At 36.0% G+C, this 13,131-nt stretch overlaps 1 protein-coding gene across 1 annotated transcript in view; it reads left to right on the top strand.

Moving 5' to 3' along the window:
- Nucleotides 1-1,029: 1,029 nt before the first annotated feature.
- The window catches only part of LOC114261501 (transcription factor bHLH62-like), a 31,858-nt gene continuing 19,756 nt past the window's right edge, over nt 1,030-13,131 (top strand). The window contains exons 1-3 of the mRNA XM_082923222.1: nt 1,030-1,165; nt 2,941-3,457; nt 3,547-3,644. The gene's annotated coding sequence lies outside the window, so the exon portion shown is untranslated. The remainder of the gene's footprint in view (nt 1,166-2,940; nt 3,458-3,546; nt 3,645-13,131) is intronic.

Genomic DNA, 13,131 nt, shown 5'->3' with positions numbered 1-13,131 from the left:
ATTTGTGTAAAATAGATTTTGATAAGCCAAAACATACATAAAATACTTTATGGTAACTCAAGGTATAATATAACTCACCTTAATCTTAATATCTCACTCTTTTTTTCCACTATCAAAAACCCTTTCAACTTCCATTATTTTTTATTCCTTTCTCTCTTCCTTTTTCTTTCCTTTCCTTCTTTCTTTTCTTTCTCTTCACCCAGCCGAATCACCTCCCCATTTATACGGAGGTGAGGCCATTGTTTGGCAAACACGTGGCCAGGCCATCCCTCTCTCCCATATTCGGTATTTAATTTCATGATTCGTTCTCCAATATTTTAATATAATTATATAAATTAACTAATTCTTAATTAAATTACACATTATCACATATCAATAAAAAATTAATTATTTATTTTACTATCACATTTATTATTATTATTAATAATAATAATATTTTAATTATATTATTTTACAAAATTACACATAATAATATATAATAAATTATATATTTTTTGAACTGAGATTAAATAATATTAGTACAAATTCTACGGAATAATTAAAAATCTGAGTTGTTACAAAAAGAGTTTGGCTATTGTATTAAAATAAATATTAAAATTTTAATTTTATCAATTTAAACACTAATATTTTGATTTTTTTAATCTAAATTATTTGTGTATTTTCATTAACTAAAGTTTATTTATTAAATATATATATATATATAAATTGTGTATTTTCATTAACTAAAGTTTATTTATTAAATTCAATATAAATTCAATATAAATATATATAAAATGTCTAAAATGTATATTTTTATTCAGTTTAATAACAAAAATATTTAATTTTTTTTTGTCGATTTTAGTTAACCTAAAAAGATAAATAATTTAAATTGATAAAATAAAAAATAAAAAATTTATTTTGTTACAAATATTAAATGGTAGAATTTTTATTTTTTATTTTTAATTTATCCAAAATATCACAATGAGATATTTTTTTTGGTTATATATAATATCGCGAGTCCGGATCCTCTGCAGTTCTATCCTGAAGAGAGACGAAACGAAGAGGAGAACGACGGTGGCGAGGTGACGACGACGGTGGCGGCGAGGCCAGGCAAAGCGACGGCGAGGCAATGGCGGCGGCAGCGACGAGGCAGCTGTAATGGATTTTCAGTTTGTGCCAACTGTGAGTAAGTTTTTTTTAGATTCTCGCCGGTCGTTCACTACTCACCACCTTCGTTTTTGGCTGGGTTGTGGGAACAACTCTGCAAAACGCATAAGGAAAGACAAGAAAACAAAGGGAAAAAGGATGTAAGAAAAAGAAGGGGGGGAACAAAGTCCCTCTTCCCTGTAAAAAATAAAATAAAAAATAAGGGTTTCTGAATGGGTTTCTCTGTTTTTATTGATTCAATCTGACCTGGGTTTCTCTCGCTTGGAACAAAGTCCCTCTTCTCACTATTTCTTCTTGGCTTTGCTCGTGGGTTTTGATCAAAAAATTAATTTTCTTTATTGGGTATTTTTTGCTGTTTTGATGCTTGAATCCACCATTAATGATCTCTTTTGGAGCTTCTCTTCTAATTTAGGATTTTAATTGTAGTTTTTATCCGTGTGCATTTGGACATAAAATGAAAATGCATATGCTCATATGTTTGTTTGTACTCTTAATGAGATGATCATCCATGAAAAGAGCAGTTACGTTGGGAGTCTTGTTGATTTCCTCCCATGCTTTGGCTGAAAGCAAAAACAGCAGAAAACTCAAAAATCATTGAAAATTTTATGAACAATGGTGTCGTTTTGAACAGAGGTGGATGGTGCTCTAGGTCGTGTTCCTCTCTCTCTCTCTCTCTCTCTCTCCCCTAACAAACGCGTGGGTTCACGCATGCCAAACAATTCGGGCCATTTTGGGGCAGCAAATTTCGAGCTACCCAGCATAGCTTTTTTTTCTTTTTTTCTTTTTTTCTCTTCTCTCTCTCTCTCTCTCTCAAACCCAAACATCTGTGAATATTAGGAATATGTTTCAATGGCGGTTTCGGAGGATGATTAATAGAAGTAATAGTAATTGAAGAACCAGTAACATGTGATCTCTTATGCCCACCAAGTGCTTGCCCAGTTGAGAAAACTCTATAACAAATAGGACATTCATGGATTTTCTCTTTAGAAGCACCCACATTTCGATTTTCAACAACCTCCAATGCTTCTTCATGGGTTTAATTTGAAACTCTATTATTGTGAGCTCGAGCTTTTTTGTGACTCGCTCTATGCCTACCAAGTGCTTGATAAGATCGAAACACTTTGTGACAAGTCTCGCATTTGTACTACGCTCGAGAGACCTTATTAGCCTTGCTCTATTTTTGCTCGAGCTCAATCTCATCAGACTCCTCTGTTTCATCATCATCATCTTTATACTTTGGCTTTGGTTCTTGTTCTTCGTCTCTCATCCATTTGTCGCTTGACATCATTATCAAACAATACGCAACGTCTTCTTCTGGAGTAGTGTCGGAGATTGAACTCACTGCCTTTGGCGAGCCTAGTTTTCACGATTTAGGCCTTTTCATCGGCGATTTGTTTAAACATCAAACACATACCCTTACAGTAGGTTTGGTTTAATGATCAGAAAACTGGTAGTGTAGTATGCTTAATACATTTATGGTTGAAGATCATCTAGCATGCTTAATACACCATTGAGTGTTATTCTTTGTTACTTTTTAATCTGAATGTTATTCTCTGTTTCTTTTCTATTTTCATTACCAAGATGAGTTCAATTTGGTTGTTGATTTAGATTATGTTTTTTTTTTTTCCTATTAGTTGGTACGTCTTTTTTATTTTTATTTTTTTGAAGTACATTAGTTAATGATAGGGCTTTTTTTACCCTTTGATTTGATGTCCAAGTCTGAATTTAGGACTTAATTATCTATTTTATTTTATTTTATTTTTATTTTAGTACTAATACAATATGTTATTGAAGTGATTAATTATTGAAGTGATGAACATGAGGATGGAGAGAAGCCTACGGATCACCACCACAGGTGGTGATGGTGTAGGTCGTGGTGGTGGTGGTGGTGGTGGTTTGTTGGTGAAGAAGAGGAGAGAGGGAGGCCAAGAAAGTATGACTCAGATGGTAACTTGAGACTACATCTATATCACCACCACCACCACCACCAGGTTTTTCTTTCTCATCTCCTTTTCCTTCTTCTTCTTCTTCTTCTTCTTCTTCGTCTTCTTCTAAGTTCTCTTCTTCCAAAAGGGGTCATGGCAGACCACTTGGTTCTGGTAATTGCCAGCTGCTTGCTTCTTTAGATGAGTTCATCAAATCAAGCCTTTAAATCAACCTTTTCCCTTGTTGCAATTCAAATATTCCTCCATCAAACACATTGAAAACAGCAGGTATGGTTTAACTTGATTTTTATTTTTTTGAAGTACATTAGTTAGTGTGATTTGTAGGTTGTGGATGAACTCTTAACAAGGCGGAAAGAGACCGAATGGTGAGCTTTCTGATAAGTGTATAGGTAGTGTTACTGCACATGGTTAAATTGGAATGGAAGTGTTTATTCATTCTCTTCATGAGTTTTAGGTTCATTGAAGGAGATTTTGATGCGTATGTGGAAAGAATTCGACAATGTTATGTATGGGTGGAGAGCCTGAGTTGCTAATGGCATCCCATGTTTTCAAGTGAGTTCTGTTCACTGTTTCAGTGAAGCATTTATGTTGTCAATATGAAGCAATTTATGTGCAAAAAATAGTATCATAGTGTTCATCAAAGTGTTTTTGCATATTGCCTCATATACAATAGTATTTGTCTATTTATTAATTTGACAGAAGGGTTTGTTTGCCTCATCAAAGTGTTTTTATTTTAAATTGATAATCTAGGTAATAAGACAGAAGGGTTGGGATTACAATTATATTCTAATCTCAATATTATTTATGTCGTGTCTTTAGGCACGGACATACGTTAGTATTATTACATTCTAGATGTATCTAGATTAGATCCACCTAAAAAAATAAAAACAAATTTAACTAAAAAAAGAAATAAGTTTATTAAAAATGAAATAATACTGATTGAAACACCTGTGTTGTCAATTCTGAAATGAAAAATTTACTATAGTTTCTTTTTTTTTTCATCTTTAGTGAACTTTTTTTTTTCTTTTTTTAGTTAAATTTGTTTTTATTTTTTTCGTCCAATTGATCGGATATCGATAGCTATTTCATCGGATCAGATTTCTATTCATCGGTAATTTTTTCATCGACTATTTTTTTTTAATACAAAACTGATTTGATCACGTAGTTATAGATATCCGATTAACCTGATTTTTTACAGGTATATAGTACTCGATGAGTTCTACACATTGAACGGTTCAGATTATCAAAACGGGACTTATGGTAAGCTCCCATGGGCCCAACAATGCCCTCCAATCTAATGACAAACTGGAGGAAAGCCAAACCCATTATGTATGTAGAAATGATACATCCTTCTAATTTGAGAGTTCTAAAAAAGCACTAATTTATGTGAAAAAAAAAAAAAAAAAACTAAGGCTAAAATATCACATCACATGAAACTCACACGCTAATTAGAGCTATTAGAGCTTTTAATTTAGAGCTCCCAATCTTTTTTCTTATGTATGTCCCAACAATGATACATCCCTCTAAAACTAGAGCTCTAGTGAGATGGAAAATCAAAAAAAATAAAATAAAAATACAAGACCAAAATATCACATTAGATGAATCTCACATATACATTAAAGCTATTAGAACTCACAAATTAAAACTTCAATCACCTTCCATTTATGTCCTAATCCTTATCAGTTGACTGTATATAAATTCATTCTCTCTCTCTCTCCCTCTAACTAACCATTCTCTCTCTAAAACTTCTCTGTCGTCTTCGATCCCCACCATCTTCAATGGCCACCACAAAACGAGGAGCAGCAGCTATGAAACTTTTCTATGAGAAGCTCCGATCTCCACCGTCTTCAATGGCCGTCGCAAAACGAGGAGCAGTAGCTATGAAGCTTTTCTATGAGAAGCTTCGATCTACTTTTCCACTACCTTGTTTTTCTCCGATTGGGGGGGGGGTAGAGTACTTTATAATTATTATTTTTACTTGCATTCTGGTTTATATGTGTAGGTTTGATGGTGAGCTTTGAATTGACCAAACTCATCTACGGACAATGAGGAATTGAAGAACTGTTGAAGAAGAGAATGGAACAAAATCAAAAGAAAACAGAGGCGGGTAGTAGTGACGAGAAGAATGAAGGAGTGAAGAAGCCAACAACAACGATGAGTGAGTGGACTGTTTGTGGGGTATTATATGTATATATGTATCAGTATTTAGAGTTTGATTTGACGTTGATTTTATTGTTGATAGGAGTATTTTTTATTTTTTATTTTTTGTGTATGGGTTTTATTTTTACAGGTCCTGTGGAAATGATGTCGACCTTTCTAGTTCTCCAAGGCATTGTGGATTCCATGGTAAAGGACACATCTACGGTTCATTCCGTTCGCAAAGAAACAGTGGAGAATGCTGCGTTTGTCATATGGAAAACGACGACGGGGGCGGATGTCAGAGAGCAGAAAGCAAATGTCTCTTCTATCTTGAAGGAGCTTCACTCCGGCAATGCGAATGTGGGGGTCATAGATGCCAAGCTTAATGCGGTCGATGTTAAACTTGAGACTCTTATGGTAATTTTAACATACCGATCCCCCTCACCACAACCTCCTCTATTGCTGTTGCAGTACCACCCCCAACCTCATCCGCTGCACCACCACCACCTACTAACGGTGATGGAAATGGTGGTGATCAGGTTTTTATGCTATTGCTGCTTATGGATATGATGATTATTTTATTATTATTTTTTTTTAGAAGACGAATGGATATGGAGAATTTTTTTTTTGGGCTCAAGAAATGGAGATGTTGAATTTTGCGTTTGGTGTTGCCTGCATAGTAGTCTTTTAATACAAAGCAAATCATCCGAAGAGTATATGGAGGGAGGATATATATTATGTTAATTAGAAGGAAAATGATTTCATTTAAAATAACTCATTTAGGATAATGTGTAATGTACTGTAAAAACTTGTTTTCGAAACTCTTAATTCTTAGTTGATAGTATTAACCTTGTTTGGTTTGAATCTCTTTTTTTTTTTTTTTTTTTTTTTTTTTTGTTTTTCTAGAAGGGGTTTGAATCTCTTTTTGAAAATTTATTTTTTATTTTTTATTTTTTCACTCTTCGGATCATTTGTTTTGTTTTTTTTTATAAAGAAGAATGGATATGGAGGTTTTATTTTTATTTTTTTTATCCATTATTCTTTAAAAAAAAAAAATGATCCGAAGAGTAAAAAAATAAAAAATAAATTTTCAAAAAGAGATTCAAACGCTTTCTTAAAAAAAAGAAGAAAAGAAGAGAGATTCAAACCAAACAAGGTTAATATTATCAACTAAGAATTAAGAGTTTCGAAAATGAATTTTTACAGTACATTACATATTATCCTAAATGAGTTATTTTTAAATGAAATCATTTTCCTTCTAATTAGCATCTTATATATCCTCCCTCTAGATACTCTTCGGATGATTTGCTTTGTATTAAAAGACTAGTATGCAGATAAAAACTAAGGAGGGAACTCCAAAAGCAGAATTCAACATCTCCATTTCTTGAGCCAAGAAAAAAAAAAAAAAAAATCTCCATATCCATTCGTCTTCTAAAAAAAAAATCATCATATCCATAAGTAGCAATAACATAAAAACCTAATCACCACCATTTCCATCACCGTTAGTAGGAGGTTGTGGTGGTGCAGTGGATGAGGTTGGGGGTGGTACTGCAACAACAATAGAGGAGGTTGGGGTGGGGGGATCAGAATGTTAAAATTACCCATAAGAGTCTCAAGTTTAACATTGACTGCATTATGCTTGGTAGCTATGGCCTCCACATTTGCATTGCTGAAGCGAAGCTCCTTCAAGATAGAAGAGACATCTGCTCTCTGACGTCCGCCCAGTAGCATTCTCCACTGTTTCTTTGCGAACGGAATGAACAGTAGATGTATCCTTTACCACGAAATCCATAATGCCTTGGAGAACTAGAAAGGTTGACATCATTTCCATAGGACCTGTAAAAATAAAACCCACACATAAAAAATACTCTTATCAGCAATAAAATCAATGTCAAATCAAACTCTAAATACAGATACATATATACAAATAATACTCCACACATAGTCCACTCACTCATCGTTGCCGTTGGCTTTTTCACTCCATTCTTCTCATCACCATTACCCGCCACTATTTTCTTTTGATTTTCCTCCATTCTCTTCTTCACCAGTTCTTCAATTTCTTGTTGTCCGTAGATGAGTTTGGTCAATTTAAAGCTCACCATCAGACCTACACGTATAAACCAGAATGTAAGTAATAATAATTATAAAATACTCTACACACCCATCGGAGAAGAACAAGGGAGTAGAAAAGCAGATTGGAGCTTCTCATAGAAAAGCTTCGTAGCTGTTGCTCGTCGTTTTGCGGTGGCCATTGAAGATGGTGGAGATCGGAGCTTCTCATAGAAAAGTTTCATAGTTGCTGCTCCTCGTTTTGTGGCGGCTATTGAAGACGGTGGGGATCGGAGACGACAGAGAAGTTTTAGAGAGAGAAAATGGTCGGTTAGAGAGAGAGAATTTATATACAATTGACTGATAAAGCATAAGGACATAAATGGAAAATGATTTGGAATTCTAATTTGTGAGTTTTAATAGTTTTAATGCGTGTGCGAAATTTATTTGATATGATATTTTGGTCTTGTAATTTTTTTTTCTTTTTGATTTTTCATCTCACTAGAGTTCAATTAGAATTCTAATTTAGAGGGATGTATCATTGTTGCTATGCCAATGTAAAATAGTATATGATTATTTATTTTTTTAAATAAATAATTTATTCTTTTCAAGGAATGAAGTCAAAAGCAGGAGTGACAAATTTGGTCAACACTGTCGTGACATTAACAGGAGAAGTTATTGGGTGCTTTGGGGACATTGTCATGTGACGGTTCAAATTGTATGTGATTGGTTGAGATAAAGGCATCCATTTCTCTGTAAAATATTTCAGACCCACACAAATTCTCACACAATATAATTTACAATGATATGATAAAATATATATTAATTTTTAATCTATCTATCTATACTATGTGGGTGTTTGGGAAATGGCTATTTTAGAGGTTTTTTTGGCTATTTTAGTAGGCTATTTTAGTTTTTGTGTTTGGAAAGATGAGATGAATTTTTATTTGAGTTGGTGTATTGAAAAATGTATTGAAATGATGTTTGAAGTTAAAATGACAAATTTGTTCCTAACCTCACATTTTTCAATATTAATCTAAAGGGGCAAAATTGTAATTTACCAACCTGTCATTGTGACAGTGGTAGGCTGTGCCTACACTGTCATAGTGACAGCCTACTGTCGGTCTATTTTTTTTTTTTTTTTTTTTAAAACCATTGGTTTAGAGGCTTTTAGGCTTTTTTTTTTTTTTTTTTTTTTAGCCTTAAAGTTAGGTTCCCAAACACCCCATATATATATATATATATATATGCATATATATAAGCCAATGTAGTGGTCTCTTAAAAAATTCCAAACTCTCAATCTTAACATCTCATGAAATTCTTTCGTAAGTGACATATCTATTCTTCTCTCATTATATTTTCTTATATTTTTTATATTTTTTATTTCACTTTTTAATTACTTATGACATGGATATAAGAGATTTTCAAAATATTTAAAGATAAAAGATGAGTTCGATTCTAATTCAAATTTCTTCATCAGAGCGTTTAACTCTAATTCAAATTTCTTCATCAATTTATGTTTTACCCAAGGATATTTCTAAAAAAATAAATAAATAAATTTATAAATTTCAAAACCTAACTTTCATGACAATATGAAATTAGACAAAAAGATTGCAAAACAGAAATAATGCTGTAAAGAAATTAAACGAGTGATGTAACCAATTATGTAAGATTTTTAGCATCTTATGTGAAAAGAAGCACATGTTTTAAATCTCATATTTTGTTTTTTTGCTCTCTTTTACTTTTGCAATTTATCTAAGTTTCTCTTTCTATATTTTTATAGTTTATCTTCAAATTTACACTTGATTTTTTTTTTTTATTATAATCTTTATTTTATATTTACAGGACTTATTCTTACTCTTGATTTTCAATTAAGTTTATTTTTTTTATCTGATTTTCAAAATTTGTTTAAAATTATAGATAGTAGACACAAAATAGAGTTAAAATTTGTATAATAAAATAACATAATTGCTTTTTCTTTAACTACACGAAATTTAAATTTTAAAAAATTATAAGTGGCACTTAAATCTTATCTAATTTTAAACATACTACCTCAATTTTTTTTAAAGTTTTTTTGACAAATTTTAAAAAATTATAAGTGGCATTTCACTCTTATTCAATTTTTTAACTATTACCCTCTCTAGTTCTTCTATTATAAGAGTTATATTAGATTTTGATGATACAGCGTGTTCCAAATGGAACGGGTCGGACTGATCTACGCTTCCCAAACCAGTGTCCGAGGTATCAAGCTCACAGAGGAACCTGCAAAAGAGTTCAACGGGGAACGGGGAGTCCCCTAGCGAACCCTCCGACGGGCAAGTTTGAAAGAGAGATGGAATGTAGAGATAGATTAGAGATAGAAAGCTTAACCTTCTTCTTGTTTTCGACGTCTGCTTATATCCTTTGGTAATCATTTCGTTGTCCCTTCTGACCTGTCATCTTGGCCGAAAGTCTATGCTCTAACTTGCCTTGTTTATGGTGAGGCCGTTCTGTCTCGACGGGGAGGGGTTATCGCAATAAATGCTGTAAGGGGCTTCATTAATGGCTGATGTGCAGTGCAATAAATTTGCAGGATCTTTGTCTGCTTATGTGGCTTGTCCTTCTCTTGCCACGTGTTTAGATGTCATTGGTTCTTAATACCATGTTGAGCTCCAGCAACGTTGGGCTTTAATATTTGAATTATGTATTGGGCCCTAAGTGGTGGGCTATAACCTTTATGAGCTTACCCATGTCAGTAGTCCCCCATTCACGAGTGCAGCTTTAGTCCAACGAAGAGAATAGTGAAGAAAACGATGGTTCTTAGAGATTGGCGGGGCGAAGATCGACCGAGAGGTGGGCCGACGACGGTGGGTGGCCGAGCAGGGGGGCTGACCATGAGGAGGGCCGGCCGTGAAGGGCGACCGAGTGGAGGGACCGACCGTGAGGAAGGCCGACTGCGAAGGGTGACCGAGTGGAGGGACCGACCATGAGGAGGGCCGACTGTGAAGGGTGGCCGAGTGGAGGGGCAAGTGGCGGTGCACGGGGCTCGAGAAGTGGCAGGGCACGTGGTGATGTGAAGTGGATAGGACTGTTAGCATATTATATTAGCCGAAAGTGTTAGCATATTATATTAGCCGAAAGTACACTAGGGTCTGTAATCATTTTATGCCCTCAGGGATCATCTTGTAATTGTCTCTCTTGTAAACCCTAATCTTCATTTATAAATAGGGGGTGATATTCTATCATACCCTAAGCTGGTTACCCAAGCTTCATGGTATCAGAGCTACACCTCTAGGGTTAGAGTTCGAAACGTACCTAGTTGGATCATCTACTGGGTCGATCTTCAGTCGCCGTCATCACTCCGCTTCGTCTTCATCAGCCGGTGGATCATTTGCTTTGTCTTCGTCTCAGCTCCTTAGCTCGTCGATCTCCTTCAGCCGTTCGTCGCTCGTCTTTATCGCTCTCGTCGTCCTCAGCTCGTCGCTCGTCTTCGTCACTCGTCGTCCTCAGCCCCTCTGTCGCCTTCGTCAATCGTCAATCTCTGATATACTATCACTCTCGTCCACTGTTTGGTATGATATAGCCTCTCTTTTGTATCACACCCTAGTATATATAAATATATATATCCTGATATAGCCTGGTATATATAAATATATATATCACATCGTACCAATACATATATACATAAATAAATCAATATATATATATATATAAAAAAAAGAAAAGAAAAAAGGTTTTTTTAATTTTGTTATGTCTTTATAGTGGTCATTGTGCTTGTTCTCTCACTACCACCTTCCGGGTTTGTGATTGCCACTAGTTTTGTTGCGGGTTCGGTAGTATTGTATCCATGACAGATTCCACCAGTGTGTCCCCTTCTTCTCAAACACCGAGGAGTGAGAGTCCCATTCTACCTACTACCATGACTGAGAACCCCAACCCTAGTCTGAAAATCACCACCTCTCTATTTAATAGTCAGAACTACCTAGCATGGTCTCAAAGTTTGACTATGTTTTTGAAGAGCAGAGGGAAGATGGGGTATGTTGATGGCAGGATACAGGCACCTAGTACCACTGACTCAGGTTATGACCAATGGGAGATTACCAACTCTTTGATTATGAGTTGGCTTATCCATTCGATGGTTCTAGAACTTGGTGAGGGCTACTTGTCTGTGGAGACTGCCTAGGACGTTTGGGATGCTATGGCTGTCACCTATTCTCGCAAAGGGAATTTTTCACAGGCATTTGAGTTGCGTCGCTCTATTAAGAGCTCACTTCAGGGGGAGTAGACTGTTCTTCAGTACTTCACTTTCCTCACCAACGGCTGGAAACGCCTTGACCACCTGGAAGACTATAAGCCCGTTTGCCCTACTGATTCTATCGGGTACAAGAAGTTCATCGCACGGGAACGGGTCTTTAAATTTCTGGCCGGCCTAAATGTGGAGTATGATCTAGTTAGGGGTTGAGTTCTGAGTATGGACACTCTTCCTTCACTTCAGGAGGCATTTGCCTATGTACAGAATGAGGAGAGTCGCCGGTCTGCTATGATGTCTCCTGTCTTTGCTGATCGTTCTGCATTACTGTCTACTCCTCGAGATGGCCTCAGCCTGCCTCCCATTCCTCCGTCTGCTGCTAAGGAGTCTGTATTCTGTGATTATTGCAAGAAGCCGCTGCATACTCGTGAGACGTGTTGGAAGCTTCATGGGACTCCATCCGGGGGTCGAGGTGATCGGTCTGGTTCTCGAGGAGGTTGGTCAGGCCAATCTAGAGGACGTGGTTCCTATTCCCGGGCTCATCAGTCTAGTGCCGTTGATAGCCTTGATTCTAATTCTACTTCTGTTGGCCAAGTTTCTGATACTGAGCTGGAGGATGCTTTGCGCCAATTGTTGGACCGCCGATCTTCTACTGCTCTCAGTATAGCTTCCTCGTCCTTTGCCCGCTCAGGTAACTTAGCATCTTCTTCTTGTGCTTTCCTGTGTCATAAATCTTTGCCTTGGATTATTGATTTTGGTGCCTCAGATCATATGTCTGGCTCCTTTGATCTTTTCTCTGTCTATAAGCCCTCTTCAGGTCAAAACAAAGTTAGGATTGTCGATGGCACTGTTTCTTCCATTTTTGGAAAAGGTTTAGTCCAAGTCACTCCTACCATACATCTATCTTCTGTTTTCCATGTTCCCAAGTTTTCTGTTAATCTGTTATCCTTAAGTCATCTTACCCAGGATTTGAATTGTAGTGTGATGTTTTTTCCTGATCATTGTCTTTTTCAGGTCCTTGTCACGGGGAGGACGATTGGCAGTGGTAGTGCAGAAAATGGTCTCTACTTCCTAGATCAACCGGACAAACTTGCTTATTCTTCCACCACGTCTTCTACTACCCCCGCTGATTTATGGCTGTGGCATTGGCGTCTTGGGCATCCCTCATTTCATGTACTTAAGCATTTATTCCCTTCTGGTTTCGCAAATCATCATGTGTCTGACTTTCTTTGTGAGTCTTGTCAACTTGGAAAACAACATAGAGCTTTTTTTGCTCTCAGTTTGAATAAAAGCTTCGTTCCTTTTTCATTAATACATTCTGATGTTTGGGGTCCCTCTCGTGTTATGTCTGTGAAAGGTCATCGCTGGTTTGTTACATTTATTGATGATTTTTCTCGTGCTACTTGGGTGTATCTCATGAAAGATAAGAGTGAGGTTTTCTCTGTGTTTCGCACTTTTCATAAGATGATTTGTACTCAGTTTGGGGCCACTATCAAAATATTTTGTTCTGATAATGGCGGGAAATACATAGATTCTGGGTTAGGACAATATTTCTCTACTCATGGCATTATCCATCAGACCTCTTGCACCAATACCCCTCAACAAAATGGGGTGGCAGAACGC

Source organism: Camellia sinensis, chromosome 1 (assembly GCF_055761805.1).
Source record: "Camellia sinensis isolate YWXY chromosome 1, ASM5576180v1, whole genome shotgun sequence".
In the NCBI taxonomy this organism is placed as follows: domain Eukaryota; kingdom Viridiplantae; phylum Streptophyta; class Magnoliopsida; order Ericales; family Theaceae; genus Camellia; species Camellia sinensis.
Note: the sequence above shows the minus strand (reverse complement) of the source record. Positions and strands in the feature narration are given on the sequence as shown.